Consider the following 16,061-nt stretch of genomic DNA (forward strand, 5'->3'; position numbering starts at 1 on the left):
CTAGAATCTGCTAAAACAGTTAGTATTTTGACATATGATAAATAGTGGCAACAGAAAATACAATGTTCGTATTTTGCGAAGCTGAAAAATAAGCTCCCAACTAGCAATTAGGTTATTGTGAAAAAAGAAAAAATTATAGGATATTAGTACAGAAGGCATATGATAAATACAATGACTGGACAAGTTACACATTTCACAAAAATTTGAAACAATTTTAAGAATAATTCTTCGGTGTGCCATTTTTGATTCTGAAATGACAATTGTGGAAGAATGTTATTTGCCGTTCAAAAACCTCCAATCATGCTTTACCGATTCTTATGGGTAGATTCCAATAGCAATTACATTCAGACTGTTCTTTTAACGTGCAAAGAAATCATCTGCCAATTATAAATAGTAATGTCATAATATCAAACCAGAGATAAATTGTGAGATTTATTGAATTTCGAAATAGACATGGACCTCCCGGACCAAGTCTCTGTACCTCTGACCATTAATAATAATACCCTTCTTGAAGATACAGAGTAAATGCACACCTGTCTAACGTAAGGTATTCTCATACTACCACTCCATCATTTTTGAAAGCAATTGCCTCCTATGATGTATTGGGTTAGAAACAAGCTACGTTCTTCTTGATATCGCTGTATAACTGCAATCCTTGAGGGAAGTGAATCTCTATTCATTACTGAACATAGCATTACTCTATACCGGACCTAAACGGATGAGTACGATTCTCCAAAAAGTGGATAAATGTTTCTGCGCTTGTCAGTGATAGAAATTTGTCTTAAAGAACAATCCATACATTTCTCTCAAATGTAATTTTCCTTTCTGGAAAATCCCTAATATTATCGACCACAAAAGTTATGTGAATACTGTTTAGTAAAAAGGTATCAGGTAGAAGGCTATTGAGTGGAAATAATGCAGAGGAAAATTTGCCATTTATTAAGATTTTTAGCTCCTGCATTCTGCCATCTTTGGCACGTTACCTTAGGAACATCCAAATTGCAACAGACAAACCAGGTGTTTTGAATGTCCTTTTTTAAAATCATTGGAACCAAAATGTGAGATAGAATTATAATTGTAGTCATAAGATCACACTCTAAATTTCATTTATTTAAGTCATTGCGCTTTAGAATTACCCGTTTACATGCTTGTGAAATTACTTATCGATAGACGGTCAGTCCTCTGATAGATTTAGTTTATAATTTGATAGGAGTCTACATTTTAGATGTTAAATCTGTGTTTCAAATTTTATCCCCCAAACTCTCTTCGTTTTCCATTTACCATATCATTTTACATATTACGTTCGGTCAGCCGAATGTCAAACTTCCTCTGAATGGATTTTGCTCAAAATTTGAGAGAAATCTACTCATTTTGTCCAAAGACATACCAAGTTTCACCTGCCTAGTTCGAAACGTTTTGAATTACCGAGATAACATAACATAATGCCATCCTGTGCCCCCGGTGCCTATAACACTAAGTTATCTAACCAGTTGGATGAGCACAAGATGGATAAAGGGGAAAAAAAAAGAAAGAAAGAAAGAAATTGTTGGTAAAAAGAAAGAGACGACAGACCATCCAGGGTTCTCCAGAGAGAATTCCATGGGTGTCAAATCCTACACGACTGTATTTAATTTTTTGGTGACGTAATAACCGAATGGAGGGGACAAGGATACTTAAACAAATGGTCACTATAGGTTCAACTTACAGGGAAACGAGATTACTAACTGAAAAAATTGATAAATTACATTGAGAACATCTGTATGACATGTATAAGCATATAAATAATCACTGAAGAGTCAGAAATCTGTAACGTCCTTCTGAGTCCTGTGGTTTTGATTTCATTCTTGAGAACTGCACTTTTGAGGAACTTTTGAAGTTATAATTTCGGCTGATTTTGACAAGTGGCATTTTGGTCTCAGCTATTGTGTAGTCTTGAAGAGGTCTTGGTATTTATGAATATGGTTTACTATGGAGTGGATCTTGCCGCGTGAAAGGGTATTGGATGCAACTCTCCTGTACCATTCTTCTTCGAGACTTGTTTCTGGCTTCCTCATGTGTCATGAGAGAGTCAGTAGGCATTCGGTGGCTTAGTGAATTGGAGATCCTATCTCCCCACAGCTACAGTAAGGAGAGTTGGCCAGGTGGAATCTGTGTAGGTATGTCGAGAATGGGCTATGTCCAGTGAAGAAAAGGACATCCGGTCTGTTCCAGTTGGTCGCGTAGAGAGAAACTTTCGGTATTATGTTGAATGTGGAGCGGCATGTTTCGCCTTCTTCCCATTCCTTTTGCCATCTTGTCATCATATCGGTTTGGAGGATGTTCTTCAGATGACATCTTGGAAGCTTCATTACATTCCGATCTTGATTAGCATTAGCCGCTGTTTTGGCTAGTTTGTCCGCCGCTTCATTTCCTTCATAGCCTACATGTGCCTTGATCCATGAGATTTTAATGTGAGGATTTGCAAGAAGATGGGTGAATGTATCTCTTGCTAATTGGCTATTGCATTTTGGTGAACTTGAGGCTTGTATACTTGCTTTATTGTCGACATAAATTGTGATGGGATCTGATGTAGGAAGAGAGGTTGCGTATTTGACTGCTCTATTGAGTGCTAGTAATTCAGCTTGGAAGACCGTGTTTTCTTTCAATAGGCTGGTTGACCACTGGTGTATAGTCACTGCATCCTGCACAACACAAAATGCAGCCCCAACTCCTGCTGAGGATTTTGATCCATCGGTAATTACCGAGATAACAAACAGATATAATGCCAAAACTCTTTTTCGGACACCGAGAGCTGTGAAACGTGGAGAAATCTCGATTTGGAATTTGTTTGACGATAACAATACTCGCTCTTTGTATATACTTCGAATACGAGAAAACGAAAGGGCTGCATTGTTCCACATCTAATCTTCGTATTATAAAAGGAAAGAGTTTCTTCCGCTCTGCCTTGATGTTCGTGGTAATCTACAAGACAGAATCGTCACGGAAATAAAAGCGTGTACTGCGGTGAATGCATTACAGCTTCCAATGTGCCACAGTTAATAAGTAGTAGAGAGAGAGTATCATGAAAAGAAAATTTGAAATTGATGAAACTTGTCACTGTGACATATATATTTTAGTCAAATTGAAATATTTAGGTCTCCCGAATTGGGTCTGGGAATTAGGTCTTCCGAAGTTTGATTTTTTTGTCATAATCTTGATTTTTTAATTTTTTTTTTAAAGGAAAAGCATAAGCACAAAGCAATTTCTGTTTTGAAGCACAAAAATACGAAATTTAGATCAGAGGGATTAACAGTGATGCCGGATTTACATTCGGCCAGTTATAAGACGGCCTGTAGGCAGCGGATGCGAAGAAAAGCTGAAAAATGCTGTTCGGGACAACAACATGCGTTATTTATTTATTTTAGCATGAAAAAATTGATCACTTATAGATTAATTCCGACATTTTTTTTGCTCTTTGTTCTTTATAATGCGAGTTTTTTTTTTTTTTTTTCATTTTCTTTGCCATTTTTTTGTTTTATAGTTTTCCAAATTTAAAAATGTTGACCTTTTTTTTTACCACGTTTCTTTGCTTAAATATACATCATTTTAATACGTAATAATTTAAAAGTAATTTTCTTCAAATTTACTTTTAAAAGTAATCATTTAAAAGTAAATTTCAGGGACATCAAAAAGGAAATTTATAGTCAAGTATGGAATACCTGAATCTATCTTATGAAATTGTGGCAAACATAAATTAGTCCCTTTTTGCTCATGCTGTAAAAACATTGATTAAATTTTCAAAATAAAAAAAAAATCTGTTATTGAGGGTTTCATTCGTTTCTAGTTTACCATTTTATTAACAAATAATTTTCAACCATACAAATAAAAAACTATTTCAAAATTGAAATGTGTTTACTAGGCCATCTTACTTTTTTATATTATGAAATTATTTTTGGAGTAAAAGAAGCAAATTTTATTAAAGAAAAGCTGCAAATGCTATGCAGTACTCCAAAATATATTATTTTTTATTGAGTCTTACTCCTGGACTGCTGTAGTTGCAGATTTGACATAAAGTTTCGTTTCAAACTTTGGTAGCTGTCTTCTGTCCGCTATTTTGTTCTAATGAATTCATCTCAAAAATTGAAGTGTTTGATGAATGAGATAAATTGAATTGTTTGAAATCTCAAATGTATTTAAAAGTTTCTGTAATCTATTTTACAATTCCTTCTGCAGTTTGTGTATTCGAAGAAATTTTTAATTCCTTTACATCCCTATTCCCGGTTTCGACGATTAATTCTAGCTCTTGTTTATATTAATTAATTAAGAGAGAAGTTCCGTTACTACTGTAGATTGCCAATTATTAAGATTTATATAATCCTTTGCCTCAATTTAACTTAATGGTTTGAAGATCCTCTTTTCTCTTAAGTTTGTTTGCAAAGTTTTTTGCGTCTTTTTACTGGCCAGGCATCTGATAGTTCTTCATGAGTCAACAACACGCACAAAAGAAAATGTTCTGCGTTCTCTATGGACAACATTGCTTTTTTTCTATAGAGGTAATTCAATAATAGCTTTAAACTCTTCTTTTAAGTATTTGAAACATTGTATTATCTTAAACACATTTTTGATACATAAATAATTCTTGGGTTAGATTTTACAGTAAATCAAAAGGGAGCATTAAATATCAAGATTAATTCAGCAATCGCTTTAACTATGATGGTTAGATCAAGTGATGTAATGTTTAAACATGAAGGTCGATTTGACATGGCTAGTCATCTTGCATAAGAAAAATTTCCAAGGTTCCAACTTGCCAACTCTTGCGGGTTGTCGAATATAGGGAACATTTCCCTAACGAAGTATTTCTGCACTATTCGTGAGCACATACCCTGTGCTCCTGTTTGCAAAAAATAAAAGATTCTACGCAAGAAAAATTAGGAATCAGTACTTTTTTAATAGTCATCCATTTATTCATATCAAGCCACTCCATATTAAGGTTACGAATATTTCTTAAAGACAAAAAAAAAAAAAAAAAAAAAAAAATTCATCATAAATTGCTAATTTCACAAGAAATTCACTGGATTTCCGAGTGAAAAATAAAATAAATTTGCTATGCTTTGTCTCTCGAGCTACTCAACGCTCACACTCGCGTGAACGTCTACTTTTCTTGACTGCCAAGCAAACAAAGAATCTTTTCTGCATAGTAAATCATAAGGGAACATTAAATTTCATGATTCCTTCAGCAAATGCTTTAACTATGGTGGTTGGATCAAGTCATGTAATGTTTTAACTTGAAGTTCGATTTGACATGGCTAGTCATTTTGCATAGGAGATATTTCCAAAGTTCCAACTTGTAAATTCTTGAGGGAAATTCACTTATTACTAAAGCCTGTTAAATATCCCACTAGTCTTTTTCGTCTCTGTTCAACACGTTAATTCAGCTTCTGAAAAAAATACTATCTGTTTTATTGTACTCATTAGATGGCAAATCTTGATAACTTTTTAAATATTTTCCTATTGTATTACTAAAAGTAGGTTCAGAAGTTGGAAAATCGGAAAAAACCCACAACTTTCCAAAGAGTCAATTCGTTCGAATAAGACAAATAGAACGCTCAGGAATTTAATTCTTAAATTTGAATTTAATCTTAATTAGAATCCTTTGAGGATTTTAAAACGTTTTCGAATAAAGAAATTGGTTATTAGAGGCTCTGTGGTGACGCTTTATAAGCCAGATAACAGCTACGAGACATGAGAAATTTCTTTTGTCTTGTGGTCATGTTACTCGGCTACGAACCATAAGGTTGCGAGTTCGATCCTCGTCTATTGCCAATAGCAACAGCTCCAGTATTTGTTGCGGCATCATTACAATGAAGAGTGAATTCATTTCTCATCAATTAAATTTCCTTTCATAAATTGATTGACGATTGATAATTGCATTGGTGATACCATGCATTTCCAGAGTCACTTTCTAAAAGTATGTGTTCAAAATATGTTATATCTAGTTCTTCAATCAAAGATATGTGTTCTTGTATAGATTTATCTTGATGGATTTACCATTCACAATTTCTTTACTTGTTGTTTCATCGTTTCAACAACTAAAACAGAGTACAATTATGTATGAAGTGTAAATAACCTTGAAGGTATTTCACGACAAGATTTCGATTAATCAATCTAATACTGCTGACGGAATTTCTAACGTTACAACAATCAAATCTTGCAAAAGAATTCATGCTCGATGAGTTTCTGCTATACTGGAATGTCTTCACAGTCACAAGTTCAAGAAAAAGATTTTCTGTCCCTTGTCTCCAAAGTAGCGAGTAAGCGACATGATTTACGCCTGAGTATAGTCATTTGTCATCTCGCAAAATAAATTTTTCAGTACTTCATAAAGCTGCATTACAATATGGACTATAAATAAAAGAATTGGTATTAATTTAAAAGATGGGTTGAACATTTAAAATATGCGCATTTGGTTTAAAAGAAATGTTTTCATGTAAATTCTCTGGAGATTTAAATTTTACATGACAGATATATATTTTTTAATATTAATTAACAGTTACCCAAGTTAAATGTTTATTTGTTTACTATTAATTTTAACAGTTTTTTTTTTTTTTACTGTTAAAATTTGCTTCCTAAGTTTTAAATTTTTGAACTTCATTATGTTTGATTACGATATTTTTTATATTTTTTTAAATTTAAAATTTATTTCCCTTAGTTCAAAAATAAGTTCAATTACATAAAATAAAAATATAAGATAGATCTAGTAAATATATTTCAATTTTGAAGTACAAGAATTTTTTTAATGAAAAAGTAAACAAGAAGCAAATAAAATCGCCAATAGTAGGTTTTTGCTGTGAGAGAAGTTGACTTTTTTTTCTACTAATAGAGAAGATCTAAATTTTACAGATACGCACGCACGTACATATCGAAGCAATCACACACATATAAACACACGCACACACATACACATATGCATATATATGTGTGTGGGGGGGGTGTAACGATATCACTAAATCTAAATTAAATCTTAATTAATTTCCTAATTTTTATCTTAATTTTACCCATATTAACTTCATTCTAAAATGTTCTCTTATTTCCTGATCCAATTCCACCTTTTTTATTTAATTAATGCGCCAAGAGCACTATATAAAGGCTTAAATCTGCACTTTCACACACTCCGAGTGAAGGAATAAAAATTTGTCGATCTAAATAAACTCTTTTAAAAGATCCCTATAATTCCCTTATCTAAATCGACACGTGTAAAGAAATTCCTATCAGAATCTCATAGCATATAATTACCGGGGAAAATATTTCGTGCTGGTTTCGTTCTTGTGTTGAGATATAGATTGACGTACCTCGTCGCTTCTTGCTTGTACATAGATTATGCTTCCCGGGATGGAATAAAAGCGAAATTGAAAATTGCTAAAGTCTCTTCTCACTCTTCGCCCACGAAACTGCTCAAAAATGAGTGTTTTTACATTACAAAAAAGACTGACTTCAGAATACCTAATGCTTTTCTATTGACTAAAACCTTTTTGGAGGGGTAAATATAGGACCACAATCAAAACTTTTTTTTATTAAATTCAAATTTCAAAAAAAAAAAAAAAAAAAGTGGGAGGGTGGGGAGGGGGCTTATGATACACCCTGATGTGCAGGGAAATGATGCGCACGTATTAACTGGAAACTTCTCACCCTTATTAATAATGACCCTGTTGGAAATCATCGAATTATAAGTAGATTGTTGCACAACTTGTGAAGATGGTTCAATTCTGCACAGGAAATGACTCACTTTCAGATATAGTTTAAAGTAGTGGATAAAATAGTTGTTAATTCCCAACTGCATAACTGCGTTCAATTTTAAGTTAATAAAAATAATATTTTTAAAAGTTGTATCAAAGTTATGACGTTCAAATCCTCCCACTTGTGGTTAACCATTCATGATCATTTCAGATATTTAACTGAAGTTTTTGCAGGAAGGACTATAACTTTCACTATAGCGACCGGATATCCAGATTAAGACATGATTTACTTGCGAAACTAACTGAGACAAAGAACATTAGGCAACTTTACAAAGAGAAAAGATTGTTTTCAGACAAAATGAGACGGGAGCAATGATAATAAGTGAGACAATTATAAAATATTAAACTCCGAAGAAAAAAAGTGGTCAGGCCGCGGTGGCCTGGTAGTAAGGTTTCGGTTCGTGAGCCGGAAGGCTTCAGGTTCGGGACCCGATTCCACCGAAGAACCGTCGTGTAGGGGGGTCTTTTGCGCACTAAATCAGTCAGGCCAAGCATCCTCCCGATGGTATGATGTGGTGTGGGAGTTCCAGCTCAAGTGTCGTCCTCGTTATCCGACCGCGGTTCAAAATTACGAGGTCCGTCCCGAAAAGCCCTAGTGTTGTTTTAAACGGGACGTTAATGTAACTAAACTAAACCGAAAAAAAGTGGATGTGTTAATTTTTGATTTAAAAATAGAAGATTTCAACTGAAATAAATTCGTTTTCACTTTATATAGATCAAATGCATCGCACTAAATAATTTTGGTTCATTGCGTATGTTCTAAAAGAAAAAGGTTTTGACGTCATACGGAAACTTGTATGCATGGGAAGTCATGACTGTTATGTGAATTGCCACTAATATATTTTAAACGAAGCTTAAAAAAAAAGAAGAGAAAGAAAACTATATAAAACTAAGTTATGTATCTAAGCTTGTGCGTGCTATTGGATTCTATCGGATAACTATTACTGGAGATAAAATGGAAGTTTTAAATCGTAAAGAGATTCAAAAGGAACATGTTTGAAAAGGAACATGTTGAATATTATAAGTGATACGAATTGTGACATGAAGCAGGAATGCTACTCATGTTATACTCTTTTTATTAAATTAATTATTAAATTCTAAACAATTTATTTATGTAGTTATTGCTGGCAACAAAATAGTTTTTTGCCAGTAATGCTTTTTTGTGGAATTTTTGACCAAATTTATGATTAACATAAAGACAATTTAATAATTTTTTAAATCTTAATTTAGTATGTTATTTGCCATCAAAACTTTTTCTTTAATTATTGTTAATTTATCAGTGCTATTAGCAAATAAATAAATAAAATAAAGAGGAGAGTTGCATTCCAAAATTTTCTCGCTTTCTCTCTAATAAAGATGCATTTGTGCTTTAGAAGCGTTTTTTCAAACCGCTTGAAATCAAAATTTCATAATTGAAGTTACAAAATTACATACCAAATTTGATATATTTCATTCATTGCGTTTTCGAGTTATCATGCTTCTGATAATACAGACCGACAGTTGTTGGATTCGGTTCAACATTTAATAGACGTCTGCACTGTAGATGATAAATTTGAGTACTGAATTTTATCCATCTAGCTCTCTTCGTTTTGCCGTTATCCTGTTAACTTACATTCCATCAGCCGGACAGACCAACTTCTTGAAATTAGATGTTGCTCAAAATTTGATAGAAATCCGCAAATATGGTGTAAAGATCATATACCAAATTTCATCCGTTTAGCTTCAAGTGTTTCTGATTATCTGTGCCATGGACAGGCATTTTCTAAAAATGTATTTCTCGAATCTAGAGAGTTCTAAAGCGTTGAGATTCGTAAAAATCTCGAGTTCGAATTTCTTGAAGATTACAATACTTTCTCTACACTTCGTACACGAGAAAGTAAAAATTATGAAATTCCTGAAAAAAATTCCTCTCCAAACCATTCGAAACAATTTCTCGTCTGCTCCGAAACCATTAGGACAGTGCAAAATCCGAAGGGGGCGTCCGATTGTTCGCTCTCTCTCTCATTAAACGAGTCATTGATTTGAGCGAGCGCCGAATGAATTGGTAAAGTGAAATCGGGAAATCGATTTTTCTTCCAAGAGTTTTCCTTCTCCGCATCGCTCATCAAGAAAATGACGTTGACGGCCCCCAGAATCTGCCATTTTTCCATCTCCAATCAATGGAAAACTGTTTGCAATCAGCTTAACCCTGGAAAAATTCCAAAAATTGAATTCAGGAATGAACGCAGTTATAACAATAGTTATCAATCTGGAAGTCTGCGGTGTGTATTGCTGCATTAAAATGGGATCGATATGAAATGATAAGATGGCGCAATATCAGACGCTGCTTTAGAATTTTCGAATAGTTTAAAAGATTCGAATTAATTAATGTTCAGCATAAGAAGTAAAATTCGTTTCATATAATTTGGCGAATAATAGCAAGATTGCTTCTGAATCCGTTATTCTCTCAAGTCTTTCTGTATTCGATGTTTATGAATAGTTAAAATTCTACCATTTTGGACATTATAAAGGTATTTCGCTTATGACGTAATATAGCGGACATAAGCGAGGTGAAATAATCAATGTGAAGGTCGTCACCTCGTGATTATGACGCATTTGGAACTATTATGTAATTATGATTCAATTTTATTTAAATGCGATATTTATTGAATTACGAGGTTAAAAAGAGGTAAAGATAAGTAAACAGAAAGCATAGTTCTAAATGAGACCAAGTATTTTGTTGCATCAGAATGCAAATTAAAGTATCAGACAATTTACAAGCATAATAAACACAAAAGTGGAACAGTAGGCATTTCGAATGACTTCTAGAAAATTCGAAGGATTCCAGTTTAGTTTTACTTTCTGAAATTTGATCATCAATCTACGAAGAATTTTTTTTTTATATTTGATCATTTACAATTAAAATATTACATCAAGGACGATAAAAATTTTAAGAATAAGAGAATTTATCAGTAAAAGATCATTATCAAATAAAATACACACTTTTTTTCAGCATATTAAGTAACCAAACGCTTTTCTGCAAGGTCATCGTGTCATTTTTTAAAAAATCTTTTGCCATTAAAATGAAACATGAAACCAAACCACACCCGCTTCAGAACCCACATGAGTTCTTTTAAAAACAAATGAAGGGAATGAAACTGACTATAATAGCGATTTTTATCGCATTATTTTTGTATTAGAATAACTTTTAAAATGCATTTAAAAATTAATTTTAGAATAATCACAAGAATATTAAATTTCAGGATACCTTATCTGAAAATGGATGAGTATAATTATAGGTCCTTTTCTTTCAGTGGTGAGTGGACTTTCATTATCTGTCATACCAATTTCATTAATCACTTTAGGTCATATCAAATGTTTGCTGCTATATTATTTTATGAATTAAAATATAATACAATTTCTAATCTTCCATTTGATTAATTTTTTAAAGCAATAATATTAAAGTGTAACTAACTTCGTGAGTTTTAATTTATAAAAGTCAATATTAACATTCAATAAATTAGCACCATTTATTATCATGTGAGAATTTGATGTTGTTTTGGTTTGAGGTTTTTGAAGCCACAAAATGCATTGGCAAAAAAATGGCTATATATTGGTTTTGAGGCATCCATTTTTCGCTCTTAGGGTTATTAGAAAATGATAAAGGAGGCACACATATGCCGATTTATCGCCAAAAAAAAGTTGCATCTTGGCTCGAATGTCCACCATGTACCCGATTCTCCTGTCTGGCCAATAAAGGGAAGTGTCATAAGAAGTTATCGCCCGAAGAAGTACAATGAAGAAAACGGGAATCAACGCGAAGCAGCGACGGGAGGTGTCGAAAGGTGATTGTTTCAGACCGATTTAAACTGGTTAATGACTTAAATGAATTAAGACAAACAATGACTTTAAAAAATAATAATGTTCTCACATGATAACATGAAATTTGCGATAGCAGATTTTAATTTATTGTTACTATTCTGAATCACAACTTGCAATTCTCTCTGTCTCTCTTTCACCCTCTTTTTTTGCATCAGCAAATCTTTCTTTTCTAATCTTCTCCTTCCATTCTTTTCTATTATTAAATAAGATCATAAAAAATTTTCTCTTAAATATTTCATCATGACCTCTATTTTTTAATAATCTAATAAGTAATCTAATAGCTAAAGACGATGGCAGAGGGCAAAGAGATAAGAATGCAAGTGTTAAAGGATCATACCAAGGAAATAAAATATTACAGCATTTATATACTTTTTTAAAGCTGAAAGTGGTTAAAGAGCATATTGATATAGTATCCCCGGGTCCAATTACTCTCGCTAAATAAAATCCAGGGAGAAAACGAAAATAAAATTATGTCCTGGACTTCATTTACGCCACCAGCCAAAAGCTAAAATACGATGCACCCCACCCCACCCCCTTTAAGTTGGTTGTAGAAGCAATCACATCGGAAGATTCGAAATGACCGGCCATGCACCATTATTGTCTATGCTGCCAACACTAAAGGTTGTCACTTTTAGTAATAGAGGAACCCTTTGAAATAAATAATCACGTTCATCATAAATTTTCCAGATGAAAAAAAAAAAAAATGTTCAAGTTTGTAAAATCATGAATGAAAGCTACTTTTCTTTGTTTTTCATTTATTTTTGGCTTTTAAAAAAGTTATTTTCCATTCTTTATGTAACTAATTTTACACATAATGTCTGCACTTTGCTATAGAAAGGAACATATTTTTTAAAAAATAATTTGAATTACATCTATTTTTTTTTCTTTCAACATAAAATGAATAAAAGCAGTGCCATCCTATATATAAAAGGGAACAAAGGATTTTTGACAGTACAAACTATAGATGTTTGATTTTTTTACATGTAATAAATAATAGCCACGAAAGCTTTAGAAAAAAGATGCATAACTAAAAAAACTGATTACTTTAGGTAAGCATTGACACATTAATATGGATTACATTGAAATTATATTTATTATATGTCTTTTTTTTCCGGATGTCGAATTATAAAAAGGATGGATATACAGCACAAAGTATTTATAATAAATTTAATGGCATTAACACACGTCTGTTAAAAAAATACTTATCATTTAAAAACAAAACTCACAAAAGCTTTATGTATGAGATTTTTTGCTCTACTAAGTATACACACGCACCCACACGCACATATATATTGCAGATACTAGACCGAGAAGAAGAGACTTTTGAAATTTAACTTCAATTTATTTCATTCAGACATAATTTATACAAGGAACAAATAATGATAAAAGATGCGTCAGTCAATATCACGATACAAAAGCAAAAGAGACAGAAATTTTTCTCCATAGTTATTTTAATATAAGATTTTTATAGGGATTTCTTTGCCACGTGTCGACTTAGGAAAAGGAAAAGAATGTTGTAAGCATGAGGGATTTTTATCTCTTCACTTGGAGTGTGAAAAATTGCTGATAACAGCAGACTGATACAGCGTGTGTTAAAAATAATTTAGTAAAAAGTGAAAAATGGATATGAACTAAATAAGGACTAAATATATGGACTAATATGGGCTAAATTAAAATAAAAAATTAGGAAATCAATCAAAATTTAAATTATATTTTAAATATCATTACACACACATACATATATGTAGAAGTTAATATGGTCTCTATATATATATAGACCATATTAACTTCCATAGACCATATTATGTTATATTATATATATATATATAATAAAAACAACGAAAAAGCAAACGATATATTTATATATTTGATATATTTTTGAAGCAGAATCGTGGCCGAAGCCAGGGAAGACATTTTTAATTTTTTACTTCGTTTTATTACATTCCTGGAGGCATGATTTATGTGCAAGAGGCGCGGACGAGGCACGTCCGTTCACAGCGCGATACAAGAGCAGATTAGCGTTAGGGAGAATATTTTCCTCAGTGTTTAAATTCTATGAGATTCTGATAGGGATATCCTACACGTGTCATTTAGGTAAGGGAATTATAAGGATCTTTTAAAAGAATTTATTTATGCCAGTAATTTTTTATCCCTTCACTCGGAGCGTGGGAACCGCTGAAGAAAGCATTTTTACAGAGCTTTCTGTTGCATTAATTAATTAGAAAAAATGGAATGGGATCAGGATATAAGAGAATATTTTATAATGAAGTTAATATGTGCTGAATTGAGCTAAAAATTAAGAAATTAATTAAGTTTAAATTAGATTTTAAAATATCATTATATATATATATATATATATATATATATATATATATATATATATATATATATATATGTGTGTGTGTGTGTGTGTGTGTGTGTGTGTGTGTGTGTGTGTGAGTAAAAGAATTTTTGAGCAGTTTCGTGACCAAAGACAAAGAAAACATTTTCGAAATTTAAACACTTCAATTTTATTCCATCCCAAGAGGCATAATTTATGTACAAGAAGTGCGAACAAAACTGGCGTCCTCTCATCAGCGATACAAGAGCAGAAGAGCGCAGGAGAGAGAAAGTATTTTTCCCAGTGTTTATATACTATGAGATTCTGATAGGGATTTTTTTACACGTGTCGATTTAGGTAAGGGAATTATAAGGATCTTTTAAAAAGAATTCGCTTAGGTTGACAATTTTTATCTCTTCACTCGGAGTGTGAAAACTTGTCGACTTCAGCAATTTCAGAACTCGTGTTGAAGTAATTAAATAAAAAAGTGGAATTGGATCCACCTGCGTAATAATCAGGAAATAAGAGAACATTTTAGAATAAGGTTAATATGAGCTAAATTAAGATAAAAATTTAGGAAATTAATTAGGATTAAATTAAATGTTAAAATATCATAATATCAGTACACACACACACACACACACACACACACACACACACACACACACACACACACACATATCATTCAATCAGGACTTCTTATTCCGTCAGAAGAAGAAGCCGTTTCTTTTTAAGAAGAGAATAAGAGCAAGACGTGAGCAAACGAGTCAATTCATTCACTCCCTCGCCGTCTTTCCGTCCGCCCCGAAATCAAAGACGCGCCCGAGAACGTGGCAGGCGGGAATTAAAAGTATTAACGGCAAGCGGGATCACTTAACGGGCATGTTTCCCCTCGCCGCAAGTGCTTGTCTAATTGACCAGCCCAGCTCCCATACTTGAAGCTCTGCTAATTGGGATCCATAAAGAGGTATTATCACAGTTTCCATTCTTTCCGTTCTTGCGTCGCTGCAGGGGCTTGTCTTCCCCCGCTGGGTGCAGTTGCCTCGCTCAGTTTATTTACCAGTAGCGGTGGCGGAAAGTGTTTTCGTCGTCAGAGGAGTTCATTCAGACTTTTGGCGCTGGAAACATCTGTAGAGTTGAGACTCTGGGATTAGAGACAGGAGAGAAAGGGAAATGTTCAATTAGAAGGGTTACTAGAGTAAGCTACAAGTCACATATTTTTTATTCGATCATTGTTTTGTCTCCTCTTCCAGAGTTGAGCAAATATCCTGCATTAGGAAAAAGAATTAAAAGCTTAAAATAACAATGAACTTGTTTAAAATAGAAAATACAATTTTAATGCAGAAAATACAATACAATAATTTACAATTCTTACATTATAATCTACCGAAAGTATTAGATTATTTCTATTCCCATTTAAAATACAGATCGAATTAAAGTTTTCTATTATAATATCGCTGGATATCATAGCTAGGTATTCCGACCAGCCCTAAAGTATACGGATAAATCTAAATGACCGGATGTCACAGCAGCATTGGAAGGAATTGAGGTTGAATCCTAAAGGCCATCACCGACCACGGCACAACTCAACCAGTCGGAGGCACATCCTATCATCGATAGGAAGTAGTCACCCAATTCCATTTCTATACTCACCAGGTTGGCAAGAACCAACCGCCATGGCGGAAATCTTCCATCCCCATGCCTGAAGTGCCCTCGGGGGAGGGGGTAACGTTACTGGATATGATCAAATGAGAATTCAGTTCATGATCAGTTCAGAAGAGAAAATTGTATTCAAAAATATGATATGTAACATTCAGAATTATCTGAAGATTTAGTAAGTTTTTTAAATGCTTGAAAATGAATGGAATTTCAATTCTTAGATTTCTGTTTTCTCAGAAATGTTAATTACTTTAGAAAAGAACTTAGACTTTATCTACTTGTGAATGCCAAAATATTCTAAAGCTCTATCTGTGAATGGAAGTTTTATCGAAGCCTCAAATATGCATATAAACAGAAAAATGAGTATTATTTAACAAAATGAAGGAGAGTGAGGAATTTAGCCGAATATGATTACTTCTAAAATGTAAATGCTTCTAATGTCAATAGCT

Source organism: Argiope bruennichi, chromosome 1, assembly GCF_947563725.1.
Source record: "Argiope bruennichi chromosome 1, qqArgBrue1.1, whole genome shotgun sequence".
NCBI lineage: Eukaryota > Metazoa > Arthropoda > Arachnida > Araneae > Araneidae > Argiope > Argiope bruennichi.